A 13,347-nucleotide genomic window follows, 5' to 3' on the forward strand; every position below is an offset into this window, starting at 1 on the left:
TGTAGAAGGAGAACTGGATGCATCTTTGGAGGAGGGGCAATGTTCATTCATATAATTGTCCATGAATCCAAGTGGCCTCATTCATAAAAAAAACTCAGAGCATCCGGGTATCTGGGCCCATAAAGCATTTTGAAACTTTTAGACCCTAATGATTTAAATAATGGCTATAAAAGTGTTCATGATGGGTCGTTTATTTAGCTAAAAACAAAGTTATACGCTGATATAGAAACGTCTCTTTCTCAATGTAAGTCAATTGGAGTCTTTTTGGCCAAAATGGGAAGTTAATTTAGATTTGTGTTTTATATTCGCTCGTTAAAACACAGCCTTTAACAAAAGTTGCTGGATCCATTGACGTGACTGACTTGGAAGTTGTAGTACCACTGTTTGGCCACTAGGGACGTTTGCTTCAAAGGCCAGCGCACTTAATTGCAACATTTCGTCAGGTGCTAAACTGTTTATTTTACCAAGTCGGAAAAAATAAAAGCAAGCCAAAGCAGATGAGCACTGTTATATAACCGTTACAGTTATAGCCCAGACAATAACGGATTTTTGTTTACATAATAATTCATCCTTTTCTATCGATTTTTCTATTTGCTGTTGTAATTTATTGTCTTCTGTTTGCGATTGTAGTAATGTGTTATTTATTATTTGCATGTACAGCACATTGGCTCGACCAAAACTCGTTTTTAAAATGTGCTATAGAAATAAAACCTGATTTGATCCTTGGCATATATCTTTGGCATTTTTGTTCTGCAAATGCTTTTTACATATCAGCTAATATAAGTACTGATACTGATATAATGGTTATAAAATAACATTGGAAACATTGCACACTGTCAGAACACCAACTTAGTTTAAAGTAGTTGTAACCCACAGAGACACAGTTTAATGTTTAGCAGTTCTGACTCAAAATGTCTTATCTTGCAATGTTAGTAAAAAATAAAATCTCGTAATTTTCGACCTTCCTTGGACAATGCCAAACTCTTCCACTTAAGTTTCATAAAATTCAAAAAAGTAATGGCTAGAACCAATGATGATTATACTGTAGGATTAGACCAGCTCACCGAGTTTTGGTTACTCATGAAAAGGCAATTAACACCTAATAGAGTAAAGTTAATCATTCTATTTACAGAGATATTTATCCTAAACTCTTTTACCAACTACCTCACATGACTTCATGCAACCGCCACAATGTTATTCACTGCAATTTTAATCTACTTAATTATGACCACAGTTTTCTTTGGAAAATAATGACACTCAAAGGCGAGAACACATGCAGAGGAAAAGTTGATTTAAATTGAGTCAAAACACAGCCAAAAACTGCTAAGCACCACACCAACAAAAATTGTATAATTAACTATTATTATTTGCAGATTTATGACCTGGCTTAAACAGAAAGCCCTAGACTTAGGTCACAGTGTACTTCATTCAAGGCTTGGAAAGGCCGGGCCGCTGAAGCCTCCAGTACAACAGAATCACACACCAGACGCTGTCAACCATACAAACCAGCCACAGCTGCTCCTATCTAGCGGATTTCCTAATTCCCCCATGATTATACACACAAACACACAATAATAAATACAGGAACGCACACATCACACAGTCAATCTTTTACACATGTGCATGACAACGTGCACATACAGTGCAGTAATAATTTGACCTTAAAGTAAAAACAAATCAAATCAAATTTCCGCTCAGGTACCAGGTAGCGAATTTGAGGCAGGGATTAAGTCCAATTTCCAGTCAATACAATTGTTACGTGATGTTTATTCTTTTTCCAATGATGAAATGATTGTAAACAACAACAGCTTAACCTCTTTTCTTTCCATGTGGCTTCCAAAGGCAGAGAAAGCGGAGGAATTGGCACACGCTAGATGTACTGTGCTGACCACAGACCTCTGGACCTCAGTTAGAACCATCACTACCTCTGTTGAACAGCAAATGCACTCGTTCGCTTTACGTGTGGTGAAGACTGAGAAAAGGCATTTCGCCTAAACAAAAGAATGACATTAGATAATGATCTAATATGAGCACAAAACGACAGATAACTCCAACCAACTGGAACGCAACATATTCAAATAAACTGAATGCATCTATTCTATGACACACACACACACACACACACACACACACACACACACACACACACACACACACACACACACACACACACACACACACACACACACACACACACACACACACACACACACACACACACACACACACACACACACACACACACACACACACACACACACACACACACACACAAACAAGGCAGCCAATGTGCAGGAATGAGGAGGGAAGACAGACTGGCGTCCAACTTGAACCTGTGGAGCCTCTGAACAGAGAGAGTTGTTGGCTGACTGACACGGTCCTGAAAGCCTTTCAGCAGGTCAGGTCAGAGCCGGGCAGACAGACTGAGTGAGTGAGTGAAAAATGTAGTGTGTGTGTGTGTGTGTGTGTGTGTGTGTGTGTGTGTGTGTGTGTGTGTGTGTGTGTGTGTGTGTGTGTGTGTGTGTGTGTGTGTGTGTGTGTGTGTGTGTGTGTGTGTGTGTGTGTGTGTGTGTGTGTGTGTGTGTGTGTGTGTGTGTGTGTGTGTGTGTGTGTGTGATTACTTGTGCATGCAAGGCTGCACAGTTCAGATCTAGGCTTCAACGTGAAGTCAGTGTTGGAAGAGGTAAAGACACACTCAGCTGTTGATACTTTTTGGTTTTCTTGGTGGGGATCATTTGTGAACACTCATACACGGCTATAACCACAAATCCTCCAGGAAGCATGTTTTGACAGTAAAATTACCCTTAATCCACACATCTGAATAGTCAGAATTGCATGAAACACATTATTATTCAAATGCAGTTGAGAGATTGAGGTTTTCCTGATACAAGCTACTACTTCCTGGAGTATGAGTCCAAGCGTAAGGGTCTTTGAGGGCGCTGTGAGATGTGAGCCGTGGGTAAACACCTTCAGCTCGCTCGCTGACCCAGTTGTAGCGAGGTGAAGAACAAGCATCCTCACCTTTTACCGGGGGTGTGTCTGGACTCGCCAGACAGAGGTACTGTGGGAAAGAAGAGGGCCAGGAACGGCTGCTTAACTGCTTCGGTTTTTAACTCTCTTACATGTTTTCCTTATTAGGCTGCATGTGAATAAGGAACACTGATGAAAGGAAAGGAATGATTTTATGTTGGCTTTGTGATAGGGACTCTATTGAAGCAGCAACACCAAAATGAGGATCTGAAAAAATATAAAAATACTATATATTGTGTTGAGATTGCAATTGTAAGAAATGAGAGGCCGTGATTTAGCCTATTTTGAATGAGCACCATTTAATGGCTGTTAATAGTAGAGATCACGACCAAACTCCTTGTAAACTATACAAATGATCATGTTTGGATTGAAGTAAGTATGTGTTTACTTAAAGGACACCTATCATGCTATATTTAAATGATATATTGTAGGGCCATACCTATATAAGGTATATTTATACATTTCTGTTTTCAAAATACCAAACAGATCATGCATTTTAGCCATGCCTCATTTCGCTCTATTTGCTGTTCTCCAGCCCTGTTTTTGCAGGGGGCTGATTCTGTGAGCTGCAGCTGACCACGCCCCCCTGCAGGAGAGGGGAGCGTGCTCTGATCAAGTCGGAAGAGGGGGAGAAAAATAGATCTCCGTCCTCCGTGTTTTATTATATTATTATATAGAGTCGTTATTAATTTGTTTTAAAGCTCAATAAATAACAAATGCGGCTTTCACACCAGCGCTTTTCCCTTTCTAGCTCCGAGCTAGAGCTTTTCTGGTTCAGCTCCGGTTTCCCTTTTCTGCTCCCGCTCTGTTCACACCGCCCAGAGTCCGACTTGTGCAGCCACTGCTGCGTCATGACGTCACCGTTTACATCGCTGATTTGCTCCCCAACGGCGCTCACAACAACAACAACGAGGGACTGCGTCGGGTCGATGATCGTGTTGCTTTTAATCACACGAAGTCAGATTAAATCAATTAACGACTTCTCCAAGCTTATGCTTTTCTCCAGAGTGCCGTGGTTTGTTTATTAATGTGTTTCAGCGGCATTTACCGACCGCTGCAGTGCTGGCTGCTCTTCCACGGGAGTTTATTCTCCCGTTAGCTCCGGGTTAGCTAATACTTTAGAGCGGCCTCTCTAAAGTATTCACTGTCTGACTGTCACACAAGCAGCTGATACATATCCCCAGTTCCCCTTAAGTGAATGTGTGTCAGTCTGAATTGATGCTGTTTGGCATCACAACGCTGTTATTAAAGTATCTCTGGTATAAAATGGGTGATGTTAGCATAGCAACCGAAAGTAAACTGACTACTTGCTATTGCTATCCTATTGTGGCATAAGCCGTTTTCTACAGGCACATTTTACCGGCGTATTTTTTATTATGATTCTACTTGTGATAGTCGGACACGACAACCTGTGCAGCCCATATATTGATTCCATCCGATAGCTGCTATAATACAAAACAAAACGTCTGCCTGCTCCCCACAATGATCAATAACAGCAAACGGATGGTCAAAGTAAGGTGCAAATAAACAGAATAACACGAGGGCTGGATAGTGTTGCCTGACTTTATAAAGTGTGTTTCGTTTTATAAGTGTGTGGTTGCCTTCTAGTCACTTTGCTCAGCACTACTGCTTGTAGCCAGGCATGACGAGACTCTTCAGTCGACCCATGTTCAGGGGAGGTGGGTTTAGTTTCCTGCACGCCTCGAAGTAAGCGACGCCGCCTCTTAGCTCCGAAGCTCTTGCCTCTAGACCGACAATTTTTTGGAGCTGGAAGTGAACCGAATTCCAGAGATAAGAGGCGGCGCCGCTGCAGTTTGAACAGGAAAAAACGCTACTTTTTCAGGCTCCGAGCCGGAGCTGAAAACACTGGGGACACATATTCATGTATAAAAGACGTACAAAAGTGCATTCTGCATTATAGGTCCCCTTTAACTGAAATCATGTACGGAAGCTAACTACGATATCTAATGTATATAACTCCTAATAAGTCAATGTTGATTTCTAGTTACATAGTTTTAAACCAGACACAAAGAGTTGTCTTCAGGGTAGAACCTGTGTCTGTTTGACTATCCATCATCCTTGACATATGCAGACTTTGTTCCTCTTTCAAAGGACATCACCTGACTTCCTCATTTGCTTCTATCATAAGAACTAGAACCAGTAAGAATCCCTACCTAGCTTTGAATCTCCCTGCAGAGATCCAGCTTACCAATAGGGAATAACGGCCTACCGAGCCAACTACGATGTAAACTAGAGCCATACCATCAGATCTATGCAATTGATTGGCGGCTGGTAACGGCCATTTAAAAGGCTGATAATAATCAAAGTGGATGCCCTGGGTTACACCTCTTTGGGGAATTAAGATTAATTATATTGACATCACATAAATTGCAAGGCTAGCAGAAAAACAGCATCAATAAGGAACAATGTCATGCCTGCCAAAAATGACGAAAAAAGTTTTGTATGTGTTCGAAAAGGTGGAAAACCCACCCTTATTTAAACATAACACAGAACAATTGTCAATGACGGCCGGTTTGATTCACCCAGGGGTTTAAATATCCACAAACAATGAACAATTTAAATATCCTATGTCCAGATGCAGCTCCTGTGTATTGATATTCTGATTTTTGTGTTCGTAGATAGATTTACAACATTTAGTGCCTCCTATTTTCATTGTGTTACTTGTTATCGGTTGGCTGTATGTGGTCATGTTTTATAGAATCTTGCAGTGTTGTTAACTTGTAGAGTAATATTTTCCGACCAACGTAACAATGTAAGAACGGAGCATAGACAAAGCCAGAGTCAATCATGACTGTTGCAGACGTGGGTTATGCATAAACGTACTTTTAAAAGAGGAACAGATAAGAGTAAGATTTGCACGAAGAGACCGGACAGTGACATGTGTCTTACCTGTAGGATGACAAAGGACCATGCTCTGCATCTATTCATGCATTCAGACTCAAACTCCTCACAGAAACAAGTTAACCTGTTGAGACACAAAGACAATATTTATTTGTTTTTTCAGGGTACATTAGAATGAGACTTTCTACTATTGAAAAAAGGTATTTGACTGGAGTTCAAATCAGCTGCCTAGAAGCAATTATTATAAAGCAAGTCTTCTACAATGGGTACATTTGTTTTTTAAAAATACGAAAATAATATTAAGAATGGTCAATGAAAATGGCAACAAGCAATGAAAATGTTCCAGCTACAGACACTACCCTGCAAAACAAGCGATGGAAGAAAAAAATGGTCTTAATTGGTAGAGAAAGGATTAGAAGACTGAGAATGTGTTCATAAGCAGCTCAAGGGACCTCCTGGTGACCTCATAGCGATGTGGCGACAATGCACCAATAAAAAGGACACAAACATAAATACACACATTTGTACAAAACCTGCAATTATTCTCTTTAAAAATACACTGACACTCCAGCTATAAGGCCACACCACTGCCGGTTCCCCTTGGTCCGTCTGGCGTCTATAAGGTCTGAGGAGGTCACTCAGAGGTGAAGATTACACAGTGACAGAACAAAACGTGTTGCAGCAGAGGGCTAAACGTGATGATTTGACAGGCTTGAAGAAAAAGGAGATGTTTGATAAGAGCTGAAAGAGCTAGACTTGTCCTCCTGCCAGCGACGCCAGGCCAGGAAGGTACATGTAGCCTAATAACAAGGTTATGATATGTCCTTGAGTATTTTAAACGGCTCTACAGAACAGAAGGCCATTCAAAGCCAACATATGGTCCACATCACCAATTACCAAGGTGTGCGTCGATAGGGAGAATATGAAGAGAGTGGTAGCCACAGAGGGAGTTTAAATGTGGACAGATGAGGAGGGACTTCTGGCCAATTTAGGGTGATGACCTCAGGTCAGAGGGACCTGGTTCACTTTACATAATGGCTCAAAGTTCTTTACCAGCCTCCTTGTCCTTGAAACAGTGGAAGTGTGGACAAACACATTATTCAAATTATATTTTTTGTATATTTACACATCCTTTTGAGAGCACGGAGAGGAAAATTAACTGCTCAAATCCTCAAATGGTTGCTCTGAAAAAGTAGTATGTAAAATAAACAAAAATGACTTTTTTTTATGTCCCATGTTTCTGACTTTCGGTCTCATGCATAAATAAATCAGATTTTTTAACACTTCTGCATTTACAGCAATGTAAAAGAAAACTATTCAAGAGCAAACAGTAAAGATTACTTTTAAAATAACCCTTGCCTTATCCATTGTCTGGCAAACATCCCTGTGTGTGTTTCTTAACCCTCCTATTGTCTTAGTTTCCCCCCCCTTACTTTGGTGTTCGCGGTCAAATTTGACCGGTCCCGTTTTAACTGCTATTACATTAAAGGTGGGGTAGGTAATTTTGGAGAAACCAGCTCGAGTGCGCTAGAATTTGAAAAATACAGCCGGAACAAATCTGCCACTTCCTTAGCCCCTCCTCCAACACACATGAACGCGCACATGACCAATGAGGGCACGAGATAAGTTTGTGCACAGCTGGAAGGCTGACAGGCAGGTAGGCCATGCAGTTATTTTAGCCGGGCCGGCTCAAATGATATGTCGTGCTTTTTACAGTACCACGGCTTCCACATATGACTTTTTTTAATGGATTTTTTGTCAAAGCACTTAAGATATTCATTGCTATCAGGATGTTAAGAGCATTCCATGGAATATAACAAAAAGTGTATCTCGAGCCGGTTTCTCAAACTTACCTACCCCACCTTTAACACAAAAAACATTCATCATCACCAAATTTCATTTTACACCCTTTCAAACTGTACATATTGTATCAGACTACTGGTATACATGAAAAACTGCAGTAAATATACAAAGAACAGACACTGAAAATGTATTGCCAGGTGTGATCCATGTGGGGGGATGGGCACATAAGGGGACGACGACGACATCTAGTGTGTGTGTGTGTGTGTGTGTGTGTGTGTGTGTGTGTGTGTGTGTGTGTGTGTGTGTGTGTGTGTGTGTGTGTGTGTGTGTGTGTGTGTGTGTGTGTGTGTGTGTGTGTGTGTGTGTGTGTGTGTGTGTGTGTGTGTGTGTGTGTGTGTGTGTGTGTTATCTGATCCGGATGGTTACTAATTCCTTTTCTTTGTGGCGGGAACACCATGGGTGTTACAAAGTTGACTAAATCATCCAAAATGTAATGAAAGTGGTGATCACCAATTGTATATGTTCAAATGTCTACTGTGAAGGATATCATAAAGCCTTAATGCAATCGAATGTAAAACAAAAAAAGTTATAATTGATGAAAGTAGTAAATCGGTCAGATTTGACCCGAAGACCACAGGAGGGTTAAGGAACAAATGGTTTCTTACAGTAGAAAAACAAAATGTAGATATGTCGATTTGTCATATATAGGATAGAATACTTGTGATAAAGTGCAGCCAATAGTAGACGGTGAAAAGCCATTAGGACGGGAAGATGACAGAAAAGTATTAAGTATAACAAAAGAAAGATACAAAATTAAATTAACTTTTGTTTGTAGTACAGAATAAAAAGTGCTATTATGGATTCTTTAATTTTTCATTGTTCCTCCAACTGGTTGCGACTAATTATTGGTTTTATTCTTAGTTGACTATCTTCTTAGGTCATTTTGATGCTTTTTTTAATGTTGAATAACCCAAGGAACTTAAAGGCGTATTTATGGTAAAAGTAACATTTTAAATGAGGCTTATGAATAATCCTTTGTGGACAAACTGATCTCAGATCCGCGGAAAAAATGATCGATTAGTCGACAGATTTGCATCATGGTACAGACGGTTAAGTATGTCTTCTAGTCAGCCCTGGTACAAGCATGAGAGAACAGTGTGTTGGTGGAGAGACCCAGGACTCCCTCCAGATTTAGTCCCAGGAAGACCCCGATTGACCCTAATTAATTCGCACACAACCATCTCACAGACAATTCCCATCTACCCCAGGTCGCTGGTAGGCCCAGTCCAAGCATGCATGCACCAATAAATCCAATGGCTCGAGTCACAGTCCGCTCTCATCTCCAAAAAAGTCAATCAAATACTGGGAATTCAAGACCAGATGTTCCTCTTTACCTACAGAACAACTTGTAAGTGTTATGTTAGACACAAAGCTTTGGAAAAGCATTATCCCAGGAATTGGGCTGATATAGTACTCATTGGTTTCACAATAATAGCTTTAATCTAAAAAGAAGCTACTCTCCAAATTCCTACCTTTCCACGACTCTGAAAAAGCTCCTTTTGAGCCTGTGAAGACAAAAACAATCTGTTGATTCAATGGCAGAATCCTTTTCCCTAAGCCGCTATTTGCTTTAGCGGCGATGACACAAGGGGAGGAATTTGAGCAATGCCTGAGTATCGTAGACTCATTTCCTCAGCACGAGAGCCATCTCCAGACAGACAAGACTGCAGTGAAGTCTGGTTTATTCCTGCGCCTCTGGCTCCAGGTCAGCCAGTGTCCTGCAGACAAGTTTTAAACCAGTGTTTCGATACAAAGATACACAATATTTATTCTTAAAAGGTAGCAAACATGTAATGGCTTGAAGCATTCCGGCATGGGAATCAATCAGTCCTGAAACTTTATTTTCCAATGAACTCAAAGACCAAACATAGATGAAATCCCCATCTCTCATCACTTGTTTGTTTTGTCTGACTAACGAAATACAATTATTGACTATCAATGTGATAAATTCACGAGGAACTATTTTTGAGCAATCTGTAATCCCCGCTCTTTTATCATTTCCAAAGATTATTTTGTGTTATACTTCAAAAGAAATGACTGCCTGTCTATAGGATTCCAAAGAGCTTACTGTCTCATTCTGCACAAATGGAAGTCTCTCCCAATTGTAAGGGATCAAAGTAGCCTCCTAACTGCGCCGCTTTCAAGTAGAAAATGAAAAGCGTGAAAAGCCAGAGCACACTCTCTTTCCGACTGGATCAACTCAAACTCGCAGCCTTGAGAAAACTTTGCGTGTTCAATAGGGGATAGATGCCAAGAGTTATTGTGGCGATTTCCATTAAAGTCTCTCTTTCTGTCTAAGCCCTCCCTGATATATTCCATTGGTAGCTCACTAATATGTCATGACTGTACATGCTAGTAATAAACTGTGTAGTTTCAACACACTGTAGGATGCCCTTTTTATACAAGGGCTCTAAAGTCAATGAAAATAGAAATGAAATGGGCTGTGCAAGCAGATTAGCAAATGTTGTGCTTCATGGATGCCAGCCAAGAATCTTCTACCTGCCACTTTTGTCTTTTTTCAGCAGTTTGATTTAATGCCAGATATGTAAATTGCTTCTGAAAGTCACACAGGAGCTCATACGGGACAAAATGGCTGTATCAAATGACATAGGGATATCAACACGAGAGATCTCCAGTGATGAAAGAGGTGGTGAATGGGGAGAAAGTCGTGAAGGCAACAGCAAGGCTAAAAAAGGATATGGAATTATGGACTGAACAAATTAAATGATTAGAGGATGAGGTAGTTGGGGTTAAAAGGGATGACTGAACCTTGGAATCAAGTCAGCCATTAGTTTTAATCCCATTACAAACTGTAACAGCTGCCTGACTGAACCTACCTTTTCAAGGCTTTCAGAAAGCGTTGTCCTGTTAGCGGTAAATGGGTTTGTAGAGCCACATGCGCAGGCAAGTACCCATCCACCCACATCCACACCTGTCACCTCATTCTTTTGTGGGTGGATCATTCACTTCAGTGCTGCTCAAATATCTTACCCAGAGAAAAAGAGAAATATGTTTGTCGAAGCAGCGTTTCAGAGATCACAAAAGAGCTGGAAATTGGGTGGTAGGCCTTAAAGATTTGACAACAATGGAATCGCCTTGAGCGCTTAGTCACAAGGAAATGAGTCATCTGATGTTATCGATGAATAAATGATTAATGATTTGCAAAGTTAACCATAAAGCTTCTCATCCAAATCAGCTGCATGTTCTCAAGCATCATATAGAATCTGTAATGTCTTCGACACCTGAGGAGAATTGGTCAAGGATATGTCCCTTGTTTATATTTCTGGTTTTCCTGTGAGATGACAAATGGGCATCAGAGCGGGCCGGAGCACACAACACGGCAGCCCTGCAGCTGTTCCTGTGTGCCTTAGCACTGTCACTGTTTGTGTTCCCAGGAGGAGCGGACAAAGCACTTCCAGGTCGTCCGCTAACCTGCCTGCTCATTACCAAAGGTCATCCTGCTGGGACACAGAGCTGACCTCTCATGCCAAAGGTTACTTTGTGAGGAGGAGGATGGGGAAGAGGGGGGGAGGATAGGGAGAGGAGTGAGGAAGGTGAGTGAGAGTTAAGAACAAATCACCCCTGATTTGAATTTAACCTCATCATCCATTATAAGATTTCCCGTGCATTGTCTAACCCTAACTCTACTTCCTTGAGGCCAAAATCAGCAAGTAAACCAATTAAGATTCTTCAAAAAAGGCCCCCTGAAAACCATTCTAATGTTTTTTTCTCTTCTATCACTTTCTCCTATTTCCAGGTTCAGTGGCATTTGGCACAGGGTTGAATGCCTATAGATGGCATTGCTCAGCGAGCTCATTAGCTCTGGCCCGCTGTTGCGTTCACTCAAACCAGACCAAAGACGTGATAGGGTGGAAATTCAAAGAGGGTGGGAGGAGGGAGGGAATGCGAGGGAACAGATATGTTTCCTTGGATAAGGCAGAGATTAATAATGACTTCCTGTATTTAGCCTGGAAAACAAAACAGAGAGGCACCATGGAAGATGGTGCGAACACAAGCGCTTTCCAAGAGTGCTGTAATGCCTTCGATGCAGTGTAATCCATCTCTAACGTTACGTATAGAAGACAGGAGTGTGACGGGTTAGGGTGTATGTTGGGGGGGTTACAACATCTGGATCTTGTAGTACGTGCCTCTGGAGGAATTGACAGTCTCTCAATTGAGCAACAACCCCCTCTCAGTCCATTCACGGTGCTCCTTTCCTCTTCTGTTTGTTTCCTCCTCCATCCTTTACCCCTGTCCTTTAGAACCATGTGAAAACTCCCAATTACCAGAACCACAACAAGTGCTAACGGTTGGACATAAACATGGAATATGCAAAACTAACGATCTCTTAACAAGGGCCATGCTGAAATGCGATTGAATGTGTCAGCAGGTCGTAAAAGGCCCCCTCACGATCAATGTAATTATGAAAGCTTTACGTGGAGGACTTTCCGGACTGGGGAGTGACCGGCGACAGGAGGAGGGGGCTGCCAGCATTATGTTCCACCAACAGAACCCCCTTTTCAACCCGACGTGAGGAGAACAAGCGAGGTCTTCCAGCTGCTTCCTATCAGCGGCGGTAACAGACGAGGGGAAAGAGAGACGGGACGAAAGAAAAGAGGTTTGTAACACCTGCAGCAGGGTGCCAGCAAACATTCCTTGGTCCTCCGGCCCCTCGGTGATGCACTCTATAAATCCTTGTGATTAGCCACAGTAGCGGACCTAAGTGCCACTTAAATTAAACCCCAAAGGCGAAGTTGTTGTGACCTCCAAGTTTTGGAAATGTGATTTGGGCCCAAGTGATTATTGCAAAAACAAAGCTAGTTCTGTTGCTCTTTGGAGGGAGGAAGGGTGTGATGGAAATGTATGAGAAGAAGGTTTCCAATAAGTCGTAAAATAAGTCCCTGTTATTAAACTCTTATGTTAACTTTAACTTATCCTTTTTGTACTCTGGGAAAAGTTCACACCAAAACAAGACACAGATGTGCATAATAATAATAATAATTATTATTATTATTAAAACAAGACACAGATGTGCATATAGAGTCTAAGCCAATGTTTTCATACAGTGTACGTGAAAAATTGTAAAGTTTGCTGAGTCTGCTTTTCCTCCAAAATTCAAAAACGCAACGATCCATTTATTATGTTTTCAAAGCTTCTTCCCAAGGTCAGAATCTCCGAAAAAAAGGGACGTGAATAGAGGAGGTGTAGGCTATAAATCAGACTCAATTCTGTGTCACTGAAACATCCACAACATGCAAAGTAAATCTCAACATCAACCTGAGCTAGTCAATGAATGAGAAGGTGACTGACCGGAGACAAAAAACTCCACAAATCAGGTCCACGAAATAAAGCAGCAGGCCTGATTACTGCAAAGTCTCCAGAGGTCTATAAAGCCGCGGGGCTCACAAAAGGGATGGCACAGCTCTGGTCCGGAGTATTGTTGACAGCTGACGTTGACCAGACCCAACTGCACACGTTGACTCGTAAGAGTGCAAACAGTATTTCTACATACAATCTGTCAGGGAGCTTACTCTCCAACATCAGTAACATAATACTATGACTTCTAGACTCTTGTAAAAAATCATCTACAAT

At 41.4% G+C, this 13,347-nt stretch overlaps 1 protein-coding gene across 2 annotated transcripts in view; it reads right to left on the bottom strand.

The window, feature by feature from the left end:
* disp1 (dispatched homolog 1) overlaps nt 1-13,347 on the bottom strand; it is a 112,253-nt gene that overhangs the window by 79,490 nt on the left and 19,416 nt on the right. The window contains exon 3 of one of the 2 annotated variants that reach the window (XM_079644629.1): nt 5,941-6,016. The exons of the other annotated variant lie outside the window; for it this stretch is intronic. The gene's annotated coding sequence lies outside the window, so the exon portion shown is untranslated. The remainder of the gene's footprint in view (nt 1-5,940; nt 6,017-13,347) is intronic. 2 annotated transcript variants of the gene reach the window in all.

This window comes from Notothenia rossii (genome assembly GCF_949606895.1).
Source record: "Notothenia rossii genome assembly, chromosome: 8".
NCBI classification, from domain to species: Eukaryota; Metazoa; Chordata; class Actinopteri; order Perciformes; family Nototheniidae; genus Notothenia; species Notothenia rossii.